This window comes from Branchiostoma floridae, chromosome 3 (genome assembly GCF_000003815.2).
Source record: "Branchiostoma floridae strain S238N-H82 chromosome 3, Bfl_VNyyK, whole genome shotgun sequence".
In the NCBI taxonomy this organism is placed as follows: Eukaryota; Metazoa; Chordata; class Leptocardii; order Amphioxiformes; family Branchiostomatidae; genus Branchiostoma; species Branchiostoma floridae.
In genome coordinates, this window is record NC_049981.1 from 7,962,126 (window position 1) to 7,976,577 (window position 14,452).

General features: G+C 38.9%; 1 protein-coding gene across 4 annotated transcripts in view; it reads right to left on the minus strand.

Moving 5' to 3' along the window:
- The window catches only part of LOC118411196 (tropomodulin-1-like), a 35,837-nt gene extending 24,493 nt beyond the window's left edge, over positions 1-11,344 (minus strand). For 2 of the 4 annotated variants that reach the window (XM_035813278.1, XM_035813279.1), the window contains exon 1: positions 11,279-11,344. The gene's annotated coding sequence lies outside the window, so the exon portion shown is untranslated. Of the gene's footprint in view, positions 1-3,211; positions 3,233-3,520; positions 3,648-11,278 lie in introns of those variants that run through there. The other 2 variants (XM_035813274.1, XM_035813275.1) reach the window with 2 other exon arrangements.
- Between the last annotated feature and the right edge of the window lie 3,108 nt (positions 11,345-14,452).

Consider the following 14,452-nt stretch of genomic DNA (forward strand, 5'->3'; position numbering starts at 1 on the left):
GAAAGATTGTTTAAAGAATGGACTGTATAGAAATCAGTAGACAGCAACCCCTTAGACAAGGGTAAAATATTTTTGAAAAAAAAGGAAAAAGTAAAATGAGTTTGACGCATCAGAAATAAATAAATTTACATAAAAGTAAGACAATTGAAAACAAGAATTCAATGTTTCCAACTTGCACACTCATTCTTTTTAGTGTAACAGGTGTCTACAGTTAAAAATAAATACTGTAAATGCATTTAAGTTCGCGGGGATTTAATTTCGCGGTAGCGGAAAAAGGGCTTTTCGCAGTAGCACCATGTCTCTTACTACCATGGAAAAATGTTTGCGGTGGTTTTAAGTTCGCGGTGAAGCGGCCACAAAAACCACCGCGAACATTAAACCACTGTGAAAGTTTTTGCATTTACAGTACTGTACAGCCTCATCAGTGAGACAGCAGCAAATAATGTGACATGTCATCTATTTTGTGAAACCTGACCAGATGTTACTGGTGATTCATTACTTATGTCATGTAGGGCTCCTACAAGCTTGGGGCATTTTGGAGACAGAGCAGAAATAGAGTGGGATCTACACTGCTGCCAACAATACTGTGCAATAACAAAGGAAGGATCTATCAAGCTTAACATCTGCACGATAACAGGTATAACAAGAACTTCTGTAGGAAAGTGACAGCAGCTACTTTAACAACAATTGAAAAGGGTAATGGTATTGCTGCACAACATGGACAAATCAGACAATACAGGTCATAAGGCCACACCAATTTAATTTGTTGCTTCTCCAATTTTTTTCTGAAAAAAAAAAAAATTGGACTAGAAAATCTTCGACTTGCATAGACTGACAATCACACAAACACACTACAAACCTCTGTACTATAGAACAGTATTACATCACCACAAACCAGTCAATTAAGCACACGTTGATACGAGCCAGGTCAATTTCTTAATACTTCATTTGAGCTTCCGAACAATTAACTACACTAGGTGATACTAGAACCACAACGCCAATGAAAACAATACACCCAAAAGGTAAACAAACTGGTGAAAAATGAAAGGATATTGTCATCAGTGCGGAATAAAGGATGCTTGTTTACTAAACACGCTAACATCCGTGGGAAAGCTTTGTTGTCTGCTTGTACATGACCTTTCCTGTCCTCTGCGCCAGAGGTCGTGACGTCAAGTAACCTTTTGTCGTTATCAGCATGGTAATGGCAACATTTTGTCGCCAATGAAATTTCTTTCACATTGGGAAAACAGAGAACAAAATTACATGAGGCACTGATAACCAATTAGTAACTTTTTTATTCTCCAAATTGGTGGCAAATGGCCACCTCAGCTGCAAGTTCATTTAGGATATACTGAATTGTGAATGGTATAAATTTGTTTCGGTTTGAGAGATCTAAAGCATTTCGGTTGGAACAGACATTGCTAGGAGTATTGATAAAAGTTTGCGGTGGGCTCATTGCTGATTTTGTAGAAAGTCTGTGTTGCATATTCTGTGACGATTTTGCAGTGGGGAGAGCTCCGTAAAAACTATGAACAGCCAGGACTTTTCAATACCTATACATGTAGTTGTAAAACATATAATTATACAATCTATGGTAGACTACCGTAGTATCTTTTGAATCAAGTTAAAGCATGAAAATTACTTCGTATACATGTTCATGATACTGCATAACACTAAAATATCAGATTTAACCAAAGCTATAACTATAATATAATATAGTCATATAGTAGATTGATACCTTCTGTTTGATTAAATACTGGGAGTAAATATTGCATAAGTTAGTAAATATGACCAAAGGTAAAGTAAATATGCTATCTGGATTATCTCCATACAGACAATGGAAGATTAAAGTCCCACAGGTCAATGTGCAGGATTATGATAAATAATGAATGATAAGGTCATCCAATAAGAACATTAACAGATTATAAGGATTTGGACTGTCAATAGACAAAGCTACTATACGGTTTAAGCCACTCCAACTGAATAACTTGTTTTCAGCTACATTTTCAGTAGGGAGGGACTATCTCAGTATCTGTTCTTTTCTTGTAATTTTTTTAGGCTGGCCAAAACTCCAGTGAAACATACAGTTGAACAAAGTAAATGGAAATGCATGAAGATACTTTCAATGTCTTTTTTTGCATAATAGATACACTTATCCTTCATTAGATAGGACAAGCAGTGTTTTACTTCAATAGAAAGCACCTATGTGGCTCCAGTGCCTACCCCCCAAAAAAGTCTATCAGGGCTCGAAATACTTTTTCTGCATACCTGCCCTGGTGCAGGTAACATTGAAAATTACCTGCACCAGACAAATTTTACCTGCACCACTCTGAATTTAGGAAGTATGGATCATACTAAAATTGTTCAGGAACCATTGCTATTTTTTTTCATTATACTTTATAAGTGGTTACGTTCAATGCAGCTAATAACAATCCACATACACCTACATCATAGGACATTTCTGTATAAAACCCAGTACATGGACCAGTGCAGGTGGTGCAGGTAGACACCAGAAATACCTGCACAGCTCCAATTTTACCTGCACTAACGTGCATATGCAGGTGGTATTTCGAGCCCTGTCTAAGGTTGGCAGGTTTTTCTAGGGTAGGTACGTAGGGAAACAGGAAACACAACATTTTTTTCCAAGGCATAAATACATATTGCATGTCAGTCAGTGACTGACTCAATCACATGACAAAAGTCTGACACAACAGTAACAGTAACTTTTTCTGCATACCTGCCCTGGTGCAGGTAACATTGAAAATTACCAACAACAGTAACTGTTATCTACCAATGTGTGTACATTTTATTTATTCACTAAACATTGCACAAGAGTTTGCAAGGAAGCAAACTAAACAATTACAAACTGGTACCAAATTAAACAAATTTAATTCTCCAATTTACACAGTTGGAAATTCCATCAGGAAATATAACACTGTCAATTTACCCTAATTTTACCGCAACAAATCAATCAACAATGCTTATTACAAAAGTAAGCAATCGACTGAGAAACAAATTTTTCTTCATTAAGAAGTTACGGTATGTTGGAATCAAGCGTAACCATAAAGCAGAAAAATTTGCTGACAAAGACAATGTACTCTAACATAAAATGATGCAACATTGACTCATCACAAATTGATATCATCATAAAACAAATCAAACTCAATAATAAACTAACTTAAAATCAAAAGCACTTATTTTATGATTTTACCTGGGATTTCTCTTAGCGTTTCAGGATGCAAATAAAGTTACGACTCAGAGTTTGAATATGTCGGTATCATACGATGTACATATTAGAATTACATGCATGTGCGTCAAACAAAATTACCCCGTAAGGTAACATATCAAATAACATCACTGTCCATGTTTTTGACTCGGATAAATAAAGACCTTTCATTTAACCTTTGTAAAGTTTCAATATATAAAGCAAAACGATACATAACACTGCATCAAGAGTAAGATATTAGTACAGGCAAGGTTTATATGATGGTTGTTAGTGCTTGGACAAATAAAACGATACCTTTGCTACAGCAGACAGCAAGTTGGACTGTCGGTATTTCAGGGTCGATCACTCACAGAACCAATATGGCAGGAGGGGGGCTATTTTAAACCAGTAAAAGGTCAAAGTTCAAGACAAAGTACAAATATGGGTGTGGGTGGGGCACAGATTGGGGACATGAAATGGAATCATAAGTCTTAGAGCAAAATCTCTACTAACCTGACAAACGTTCATGTATTGTTCATATCTCCACTTATATTGGCTAAGGAAATATCTTTATTTTCACTTTTACTATGGATCAGATGAATGATTTGCTGACAAAATCTCTCTGCTACATACATGTAACATGCACATGTAGCAGACATCCTGGAACATTGTACATGACATGTATATGTATATTTACTCTTCTTGTGGTCTCTACCGGTTTCTTCTTCTAGTTATAACCAGCTGGTCCTGATATAGTTAACAGTACCGTGACAGAAATGTATGTGTATGCAATGTTACTTGAAAGTTGAGTAGAATTACAACAGTTTTTGAGAAGCCAAAAAACAAGTCAAAGGCAGTCATGGCATTAAATCTTTCAAGCACTTTAAAGTTTAAACAACCGGTTGGCCAAAACACACAGTTTACATATGCCAGGCTAAACTGTACAATAGTCCTAGATACTTTGGGTCATAGCTGGCACGGGGTCAAGGCAGATATATGTGTCTGGAGTCATGTAACAGCCAAACTGCCAATTGAAATATAATGGAATTCAAGTTTAACTTGTCTAGTACTGGGTACAAGAAAAACAAATGCCATGTACATGTACATACAATATACATGTAATGATGTACTGTAATTGACTTTGTCTTCTCGGTACCAAACTTTCACGGTCTGAGAAAATTAAACTTGTTCTCTAAATGTTCACGATAGCAACATGTGCGCATAAAAAAAGTCTGAATTTGTCATTTGTATTTGTTATCAGTAATGATAAGTTAACACTAGAAAGGCAACATTTTTGAAAAAATGCAGGATGTGGGCGAAGGGAAAAGAAAGGAAAAATCGCAAGAAAAGAAACAACTAGAATGACAACATTTTCGCGAAAATGCAGCAAGTCTTTCCCGTGGCCTTTTTTGAAGTTTAAGTCAAACTATCTTACACACAATAGTAATTGCCATTAGGTGCCCCGTATTCTCGGTTCACCCCTATTCTCGGCCTTTACCTGACGTCACGGGTTGTGCTGTGTAGCAATTATAAAGCTGAAATTCATGATCAGGTTCAGGTCCGGTACCGTACCGTAGCCTCCATTCCAAATTTGACTTAACGCCGCAGGCGACAGACATCGACGATACAGTATTTGGCTGCCGGTATGGTCCGAGGCGTTGACGAGCCCCCCTCCCCACATGGACCGTCCGACCGTTTAAACGCCGTCTTTTGAGGGCAATTAAAAAATAAATAAAAAGGCGTGTAAACTGAACGATGCTCTGTTTGCAAGATAAAATTGTTGTAAATATCAAAAAAGAAAAAAAAAAGGACAACTAAAAGAAAGTTGTTCCCGCCCGGAATCGAACCAGGGTTGACCTAGCGAAAAAAGCGCAAACGTAGCTGGTGCTTTATCCATTCGGCCAAGCTTGCCGTAACGTTATTGCCGGCATTTTAACAGGTACATGTATACAAATGCAATGCGTAGCTTGAACACGTCCGTTCACTGTTTAATTTGCAAGATTCCAAGGTCCCATTTTCTGAAGATAATGTTTTTCTGTGCAAATTTATCAATCTTGTTCATTCCGTGGCGGGCAACTTCTTCCTTGAGCGCCTGTTTGGTCGAATGCATGGCCGATTTACTGCCGCGTCTCAGCTGCTATTATAAAACTGGATGCCGAATGACATTTTGTGTTCTCTGCGTTGATAGGTCCAGCTCTGACGTACACCCGAGACAGTCTGAATTTAGGCCAATCAAAAAGCTGGGAACGCGGAGTATTTGCTAACAGCTTCCATTTTTCTGAGTTTTGATTGGCTATTATGAAAATGGATGCCGATTGTGTCCTGCGCGTTGATAGGTTCACCTCTGACGTACAACCGAGAAAGTGCGACTTTAGGCCAATCAAAAAGCTTGAAACATGGAGTACATGGAGGCTTCCATTTGTTTCTGATTTCCGGTGAAATACTTGTAAGAAAACTATATGTGTGGCTTCGCCCACATAATTACAGTCATCACAGTCAGTGAAAACCGTGAACATAAAAGTACAGCGAAAAAATCAGGAATTACAGTATACTAGGGGTGGGTACCGGAAAAATTCAGGTCCAGAGGATCAGGTACCAGTCCGGACCTGAACCTGGACCTTATTGTTCGTGAAAACTTGTGTATGGGCGATACTCAAAACAATGGTCAATTTTGATACAAAGTACTCCCACTGACATGTTCAAACCCTATCTTCATCTAAACAATGCTGTATGTCTGACCGTAAAAAATTGGTGGAAATGATTATTAACTCAACCTCTACTTTGTTCTTGAAATTCTCTTTGACTGGCAAGCCCCAAAACTTGTGAACACCTGCTGATATGATTTGTCAATTTCTTATCCTTCCAAAATCCGGTCCACTGATTTTTTCTGTTCCATTTTTTTTCTCAGACCAGTTCGAGAAGGAAAACAGTTTTGTACTGGTACCCATCCCTAATGTATACCATTATTAATTTGATTAATTTGTAATGGTACACATGTACAATAATGAATGTACATGGACACACACACACAAGTACACGCAGACACACACACACACACATACACACACACACACACACACACAAACAAACACACACACACAAGTACACGCAGTCACACACACACACACACACACACACACACACATACATACACATACAAACACACACACACAAGCACATGTAGTCACACACAAACTTGATGCAGTTTATGCTGATAGTCAAGTGCACAAGTCATACGCATTCTTTAAATTGGCTGAAAACAATTTTAATTCAAGATTATAAAAAGAACTATTTGTCTACCAAAGCACATGTGTGCATGTAATTTCTACAACCCTGCTGAAATAAAAATAGGTCCTATTTCATTACGTTGGCGGGTTGACAAGATGCTATTTTGGGCTCAGCCTGACTGAACTAGATCTGACTAGTCTTCTGTTTTGTATCAGATCCTATCTGCTATCATCTAGAAATCAACAACATACTATAACAACATGAGTCAAACTATAATGCTTTGCCCCACCCCAAAAGAAGCCCAAAATAGATCACTATGGTGTATTAGAAAAATTTACAAAAAAAACTATTTACATTCTTTGTACATTACATATGGTGTACAATTTTGTACAGGATCATTATGATACATGGCCCTTGGGATAAACATTATTAAATTAAACTGTAATTAAAACAACATGAGCTAATTAACTCATTTGCAGTCTTAACTTGTCAATGTCTTATCCTTGTTTCTTTTGGACTACTACAAAATTAGGGACTACAAAAAAATTGTCTTCCTTCCATATTTGCATATCAATTCATAGGACAAACCTGTTCTCCTACTTGACCTCTTTTGCATATCAATTCATAGCTTAATAGCTACAAATGTAGGATATAAAAACTTTTCTGCAACAAGATCTCTCTAGTGTCACTGAAAAAAGACACCGGATGGTGCCTGAAACGTCTGACCGTTTCCAAAATCATATCCAGTTGCTTTTTGGCATATGATACATGAAATTGAAGTCCATGAACATTCGGACTTCTGTCTCACAAAGCGAACATACATATACGATTCTGTACAGTAAACACCTTTAACCAAAACACAAGGCTTTATAATGCAAACATTTAAGTCCTTAACACCGACATCTCACCTTACAAAACAACATCAAGACATGACAAGATACCGAAAACCTAAGATGTTCCTCACACAAACAATACAACAGGCACTGCACTGCACAAGCAGGTACGGCTGACTTCATCCAGAAAGAGCACTTAAGAAAATTACCGTGACAAGATAAGAGAAGAAATCGAGAAGTTTTTGTCTCACAAAAAACACCCAAAGATATATCAAAGCAATAATGACGTCCTGTTGCAGTACTGTTGACAGCTGCTAGGAGACCTGCGATCTTACTTATCCTTTATTCTACTGACATCCACATCGTCATGTTAGCTTCCATACAGATGCTTCCACAACTTCTTATGTTATGTTATCCACATTCATACACACAATGACAGCACTGAAAACACAACCTTCTTGGCAAATTCTAGTTCATTTTGCAAATGTATGCACCGAAATGATGACAACTGACCTGACGTCCAGGTAAATGTTTGTACCAGGGTTTTGAACACACTCCAGTGAGCTAAGCCCCTACATCTTCAGGACCCCCATGTTGACAGAGAGCATCCTCGACAGAGTCATCTATACACAGTAACTCATGCAGAAAATCACAGGGAATCCGAGAAGTAACACCCCCTCCCAAGGTTACTTATCTGTTGGTTTGTTGATCTGTATATACTTTGTACATATACTCTGCAGGCAGAAGATTTGGGCTGGGGTTATTTTGTCTTTTTTCCCCAGCATTTTCTATGATTCTGTGTTCCCTCCAAACATCCTCACAATCCATACTTCTCAAGCTTTGCTGGCCAACGTGTGTGGAAAACACAGACACAAACACACATAAACAGATTCATATTAGCCATTCATGTCAACATTTTAAAAATTTTTAAAAACTGCTATACAGACAAGATGGTTGTAGTGTACATAAGAGCCATGTGGAGGACTACATACGTATTGCGCTAAATTCAGGAAGGCAACAATGATACAAAATGTGGCCACTCTACAGCATAACCTACATGTACATGTATTATGGGAATAGAATAATTTTACATATGAACACAAGGGACTCAAAATAGCTGACCTTATGGAAAGGGCTATACAACCAATAACTACAGACGCTGATAATGCTAAAGAAGAACACATGTCCATTCACATGACTTGTAATACTGAACTTTGCGTTTTGTGGACAGTGCAAATCGAACAGGCGATCAGCCCACTTGATCAAACACCTGAGTACAAATAGGAGGCACTTTGCCTTTTGTGTGAGGAACATTTTTATGTCTGTCTGTACAAATAGATCAGACGCTACCCCCATCCCACAATGGTTATTTACCTGTATATCAAGGGACACTTCAACCATCTACAATTCACAAAGATTTAGCATAAAAACTGGAACAATTCTGAAAACAAAGAAAAGTGTCCTTTGGTCTACAAAAAAGAGTAAAACTTCTCATCTCCTTGACCAGGTGTTGGCATTTGAAAGACAGGGAATAAATCAAAAGTTAGAATCAAAACTTTTAAGAGTTATGATAAAACAAGTCAACAAATATCTTGATATGTACATGTAAGTCAGATGATGGGGTGTTTATACAAGAATACCTGAAGTGCTTTTGAAAAATTTAAAAAATCATTTATCCACACCCTACTCCTAGTCGTCTCTAGACTAGTGTGAAACTAGGTCTTAAGGATCAATCAACACACAAAGAAAGACTCTGACTTGATCCCTGTTGTATAGACAACCTGACCCAATTCTAACTCCCCTACAAAAAGTGGCTTCCTCTATTTTGGACCACAAGCTAATGAAGCATTTCCACTTCTGCTCAGGAAGTTACTCAAAATTATCATGCTTGAATTTTGCTTGTATATTTGTGTTAAGTTATGACTACAAAAGGGCAACAGCAATCAGAAGCTAAACTTTGTTTTCCTGCTAAGAATTAACCCACTAAATGTTGCGTATACTATATGGTTTGATACTTGCAAGTTTAAAGTTTCAAAAGAGAAGGTTATAGTCAAACATTCAAATTTGCAAGAACATAAATCTCACAGTATGATGAACCTCACTCCCCTGGACACCATGTCCCCTATGAGGCCTTGCCTAGTACTTTGCAGATGTAGATTTACGTCATATGATTATCATTAGATGTATAAATATATCACATTGAAATTCTTCTGCAGAAGACTAGAGCTGTAATATCGAACTAAACAGAAAAACTTTCAACTATACATGAAATGAGCTATCTACCACTTGTACGATGTCATGCCAAAATTCTCAGTCAATGTTTCTATTTTCCCCTCTGAACAATATCCCCTTTATCATGTGATGATTCACCACCTAAATCCCTAAACCAACAAAAGCACCACTACAATAGCACAGGGGCTTCTTTCTACAAAAAGTTTTCATTCCTATCTTTTCCCATGGGACATTCTTGTCTACAAATAACAGAGATAAATATCTCTACCAAGACCCTTGGAAGAATGACTTAACTCTAGTCCTTGCTCTAGTTCACTAACCAGTCATTATACAGCAAAGGAAAAGGACAACCCACTTCTCTGTTTCCTTAACAAATTGAGAGAAAGACTCTTTTCACTGCACTCATAATGTGGGTCATACATTTTTCATGTCACATCCATGTTGTTTGGACAAGCCTGACCCTTATGAACCATGGAACAATGTTGTGTCTTGTAACCTTCTTCATTTTATTCATAGCCACAACTCAAGCTTCTATTATAGCCTTCCCCAATGTATAAATCATATTTAATAACCAATAGATGCCTTTGACTGACATAACCCTATCCTCCAAGTCCAACAATAATTCCTACCATGACTATACAAATGTGTAGGTTCTACGTGCTGATAATATATAATGCAACACTCAAGGTTAAAAGATTATTGTGTCAATGATAATTGTGGTCATAAATTTTACATGAACAAAAGCCCTCAGACCATGCAATTCAGGATAATACCAGTATACCATATCAAACAATGAAAGCATTTCCACCAAATTATCAGGAGAATATTACCTGTTAAACGTTACATGTTAACGGCATTGATGTAAAAAGTAGTTCATAAGATCTGTAGTCACAAATTAGAACAAAACATTTTTGTGGCATGAACACAATTCCACAGGTCGGAATGGTTGAAATATTAAATTAAATTGTAAAGATTACTTTGAAGACTCTAAAAATCATACCCATGCAGCATTGACATATACAAGTTCAAGATGCAAACTAACGTTAACGTTACGTTTACTCTTCCAGAAACTGCAACAAAAAAAACATAAATTTTTACATATATAATATTTACAAATTATTGGCAGTGTTGTAAACTATATGTACAAGTATTAACATTGACATTACGCATAAGATCACACAAAAATCCGTATCTTGACACCAAAACCAGCCTGCTTTGCAGATAACTCACGTTTGTCTGTGTAAAAATAACGTTCATGGCTGTAACTAATATATTTTCCAGACGACGTTTATAGATGGGAGGGGGGTAAACGTCAACTACGACAAAAACAAGCTGTTGATTGCATTTGTATTGTCTACAGGACAAAATATACAAGATGGCAATATTCTACAAGCTGACGAGAATATAACTATTTTTAGGTCATGTATAAAAACAAGTAACTGTGTTTTATGTGTTTTGGGGTTTGGCTCGGATACAACAGATGACTTTGAACTCCAACTAGGCGTATACCGTTACATGACATTAGAGATGAAAGCAGGGCTGAAATAAAAACAGGATGCCTGTGCACACAGTGGCGTTAACCCTGAACCAAAAGGTAACAGCAAATCTCGACGTTATGTCGCCTGTACCATCGCAGAGCGCCAGAGAAATTTTAGGAATGAGAAAGTGTGTCATATATAGGACGGCCGCCCCCTCCCACTCCCCTAAAAATCTTGCCCCAACACAGGCCATTTCGGAGCATATTTCTACATTTTGCACGGTTGATAGCAATGTTTCCTACCTTTTGTGCGTCTGTTGAATGAAGTGGAGTTGAGAGAACGGTTGAACGGTGATTGTTTAGGGTGTTAGAGCTGAAAACAAGCGTCCGTTCCTGACGCCCGGCCCCAAGGATCTGGTTTCCGCTTTCCGCTGACAGCAAATCTCACGGATTCTCGCGAGACTAGGCGAGACTTAAGGAAAGTAGTATAGAATGCTGTATGAATAACCATTCATGGAGGACGTGTTGTTACCTCGATTGCATTTGGTGTGTCTGTATGCCTGTCCACCTTCCACGCCTGTGGAAGGTGGACGTCGCCGAGGACGGCAGCGAAAAGCCTGGCAGGATAACATCGCTGACTGGACGGGCCTCAGCCTACAGGAGAGACTAACCCTGGCTAGGGATAGAAGAACCTGGAGGCAACTCTCGATCTTCATGTCTACCTTGTCCCCCCAACGACCTGGAGGTCAAGGGACTAGGTAGGTAGGTAGGTAGGTAGGTATGCCTGTGTTTGGTAAAGGCACGGCAAATAAACAAAAGTAGCGGGTTCTACACTGGTGTTCCAGTGCTGAATCAACGGTCAAATACGCCTCAGCACTTCGTGCCCAGTGCTGAAGAAAGTTCAGCACTTGTTTTCCAGAGAAAAAAAAACTTTGCAACAGACCGGAGTCAGCTTACAGATGTGCCCTATATGGCAGAGACTGTCATTCTCATATAGGACTGTTTAGCCACAGTCGACGCTGTAGGGCTGATATCAATTAGGATTTACCATCGTCTATATTGACCGAACGATCAGTACCAAGGACAGGCCAGCTATATCTACTCAACTATTACAATACCTGCGAAACCTCTTCTTCACATGTATCTTTCTGCAGTTTTATTGTTTAAAAAACAAACAATATTATATGATAATACACGGAAATGTGATTACACCATATTTCTAGGTGAATTGCAGAACCTCTTGCTTACCCCTCATGTCTATGTCAACACAATAACTCTGGAATTCCTGGATGCATAGTGTTTATGTTAGACAGGTGTTGATATGACCTATAAAGTAGATGTGGAGCTCCCTTAATTAGTTAGCAAAGTTCATTGGCACTCCAGCGGAACTTCCATTTTTGACATCCCGTGTTCTAAACATCCTAATGTAACGCAACAAGAGAATTCATGGAAGCATCTTCATGATACACATGTTGGTATATTCTGTAGGACTTAAGGAAGAAACAATTAGATTATTGGCCCAGATGCACACCGACAGCGCTCTCACAAACGAATAAAAGCGAAACCGCAAGAGGTGGTCGAGATTTGTGGGGGGGGGGGGGTGTAAGGGGGTAGCAAGTCTCTAACTTTTGCCCTGGAGGTCGAGATCGCCAGTGATTTTGCCCCGGGGAGGGTGGTTAAGGGGCGGGGGTGCTTGTATGGGCAAGATCACCGAGACACCGTCCTTATAGGGTTGTATAAGGGATTATGGTTTAGTGTTGACAGATCATGAGGTTATATTAACAAGATTAACAAAGCATTTAAGGTATGCTCTGATTGATCAATAAAAACAACCCCACTTGGCAAAAGCACATTTTTTAATTACCTCAAACAACAGAGATGGATTTACTTTCTACAAAACTGTGTACAATCAATGTGACTCCGTGAATAGTTTCATCAGATTGGTACGTCACTGAATACAGACTCTTTTTACACAACCAATGCTTTATTCACACCAAGTTGACGTTTCGGTGACCTTCTTCAGGGCAATTCTGACTGGTTAACATTGTACTGGAGGACAGGTGTCGCTGCTCACAGTTCAGATGCAGTCACAAAATGTAACATTTTACATATGTACAGACACCTTTATGTAAAATATTTACAATGCGGTCCCAAAGGCAAAGGAGTGTATAACATCCATAACAGTTGTCATTTGCCCTGAAGAACGTGACAGACAGTCACTAAAACGTCGGTGAGAATAAAGCATTGGTTGTGTAAAAAGAGTCTCTTTATTCAAACAATGTGACTGCATTATGCTGAGGGGACTTAACAAATTCAATAAAATGCATTTCATGGTACTGTAAAATAATAGTAATTCTTCAATCATAAAAAGCTGCAGAATCTGAAGATAGAAGTAACTGCTAAGTTCCATATAGCAGGTTTAAAACATTCAGTAAGACCCCCCCCCCCCCCCCCTGGAAATCAAGTAGCTGTACGGCAAGCTAGTGACATTCCAATTTTTGGAAATCAAACATTGGGGGGAGGTATACAATTATAATGGAAATCAAGGGAACTGATCTATTGCACTTTGCAGTGTATTCCACAGGGGTAGAGAAGTAGGCCAACATGGCCCCTAATTTCTTCAGGTTGGTTGTTCCCATGGGAATATTATAATCTATCATGTATCATATTGCAAAAGTTTAAACTTTGTTCCAACACAAAGAAAAGACTCACCATAAATTTTCGGTCGAGCACTCCGACCTTCTTCAGATGAAATGATTCGCTGACTAATCCGGAAGTCGTCGGATGACGTCAGGTAGCAGCGAATCATAAATGGCGGGAAGGCGAAACCTGCCACCATCACGGTTCAACGAGGGTTGATGTGCCCTAATGTAGATAGCTTCCTTGACACCCCTCACGAACCAATCCTGTTCAGTGTCTAAGATGCGAACTTGGTCCAGAGACACAGAGTGGCCGGGGGATTCGATGTGTATGTGCTGTGATACCTCTGAAGATGTTGAGCTGCGACGTCTGTGTTCTAAGAACCGGGTTTTTAATGGTCGTTCCGTTTCCCCGATGTATGATTCGGTGCACGGGCCTCTGATGTTATGTCCGTTACACCGGATGTGGTACACCACACCACACTTGTGTTCTTTGGGTGTCTTGTCCTTAGGCGCCACCAATAGCTGCCTAAGTGTCCTAGTCGGCCTGAAGCAGGTCTTTATGCCTTGCGAGTTGAAGATTCTACGTAAGGCTTCCGAAACATTCTTCACATAGGGTAATACTACTAACCCTTTATTCTGTGTATTGTTCCGATTTTGGTTGCCAGTCCTAGTAGTTTTGGGTGCTGTCGCCCTGGACACTGCCCACTCAGGGTAGCCACACTTACGTAAAGCTTGAGTTATGTGTTCCTTCTCCCGCTTCCTATCTTCCGGGTTGGTGATAATCGAATCAGCCCTGTGGAATAATGTACTGATGACACCCAATTTGTGCTCTAAT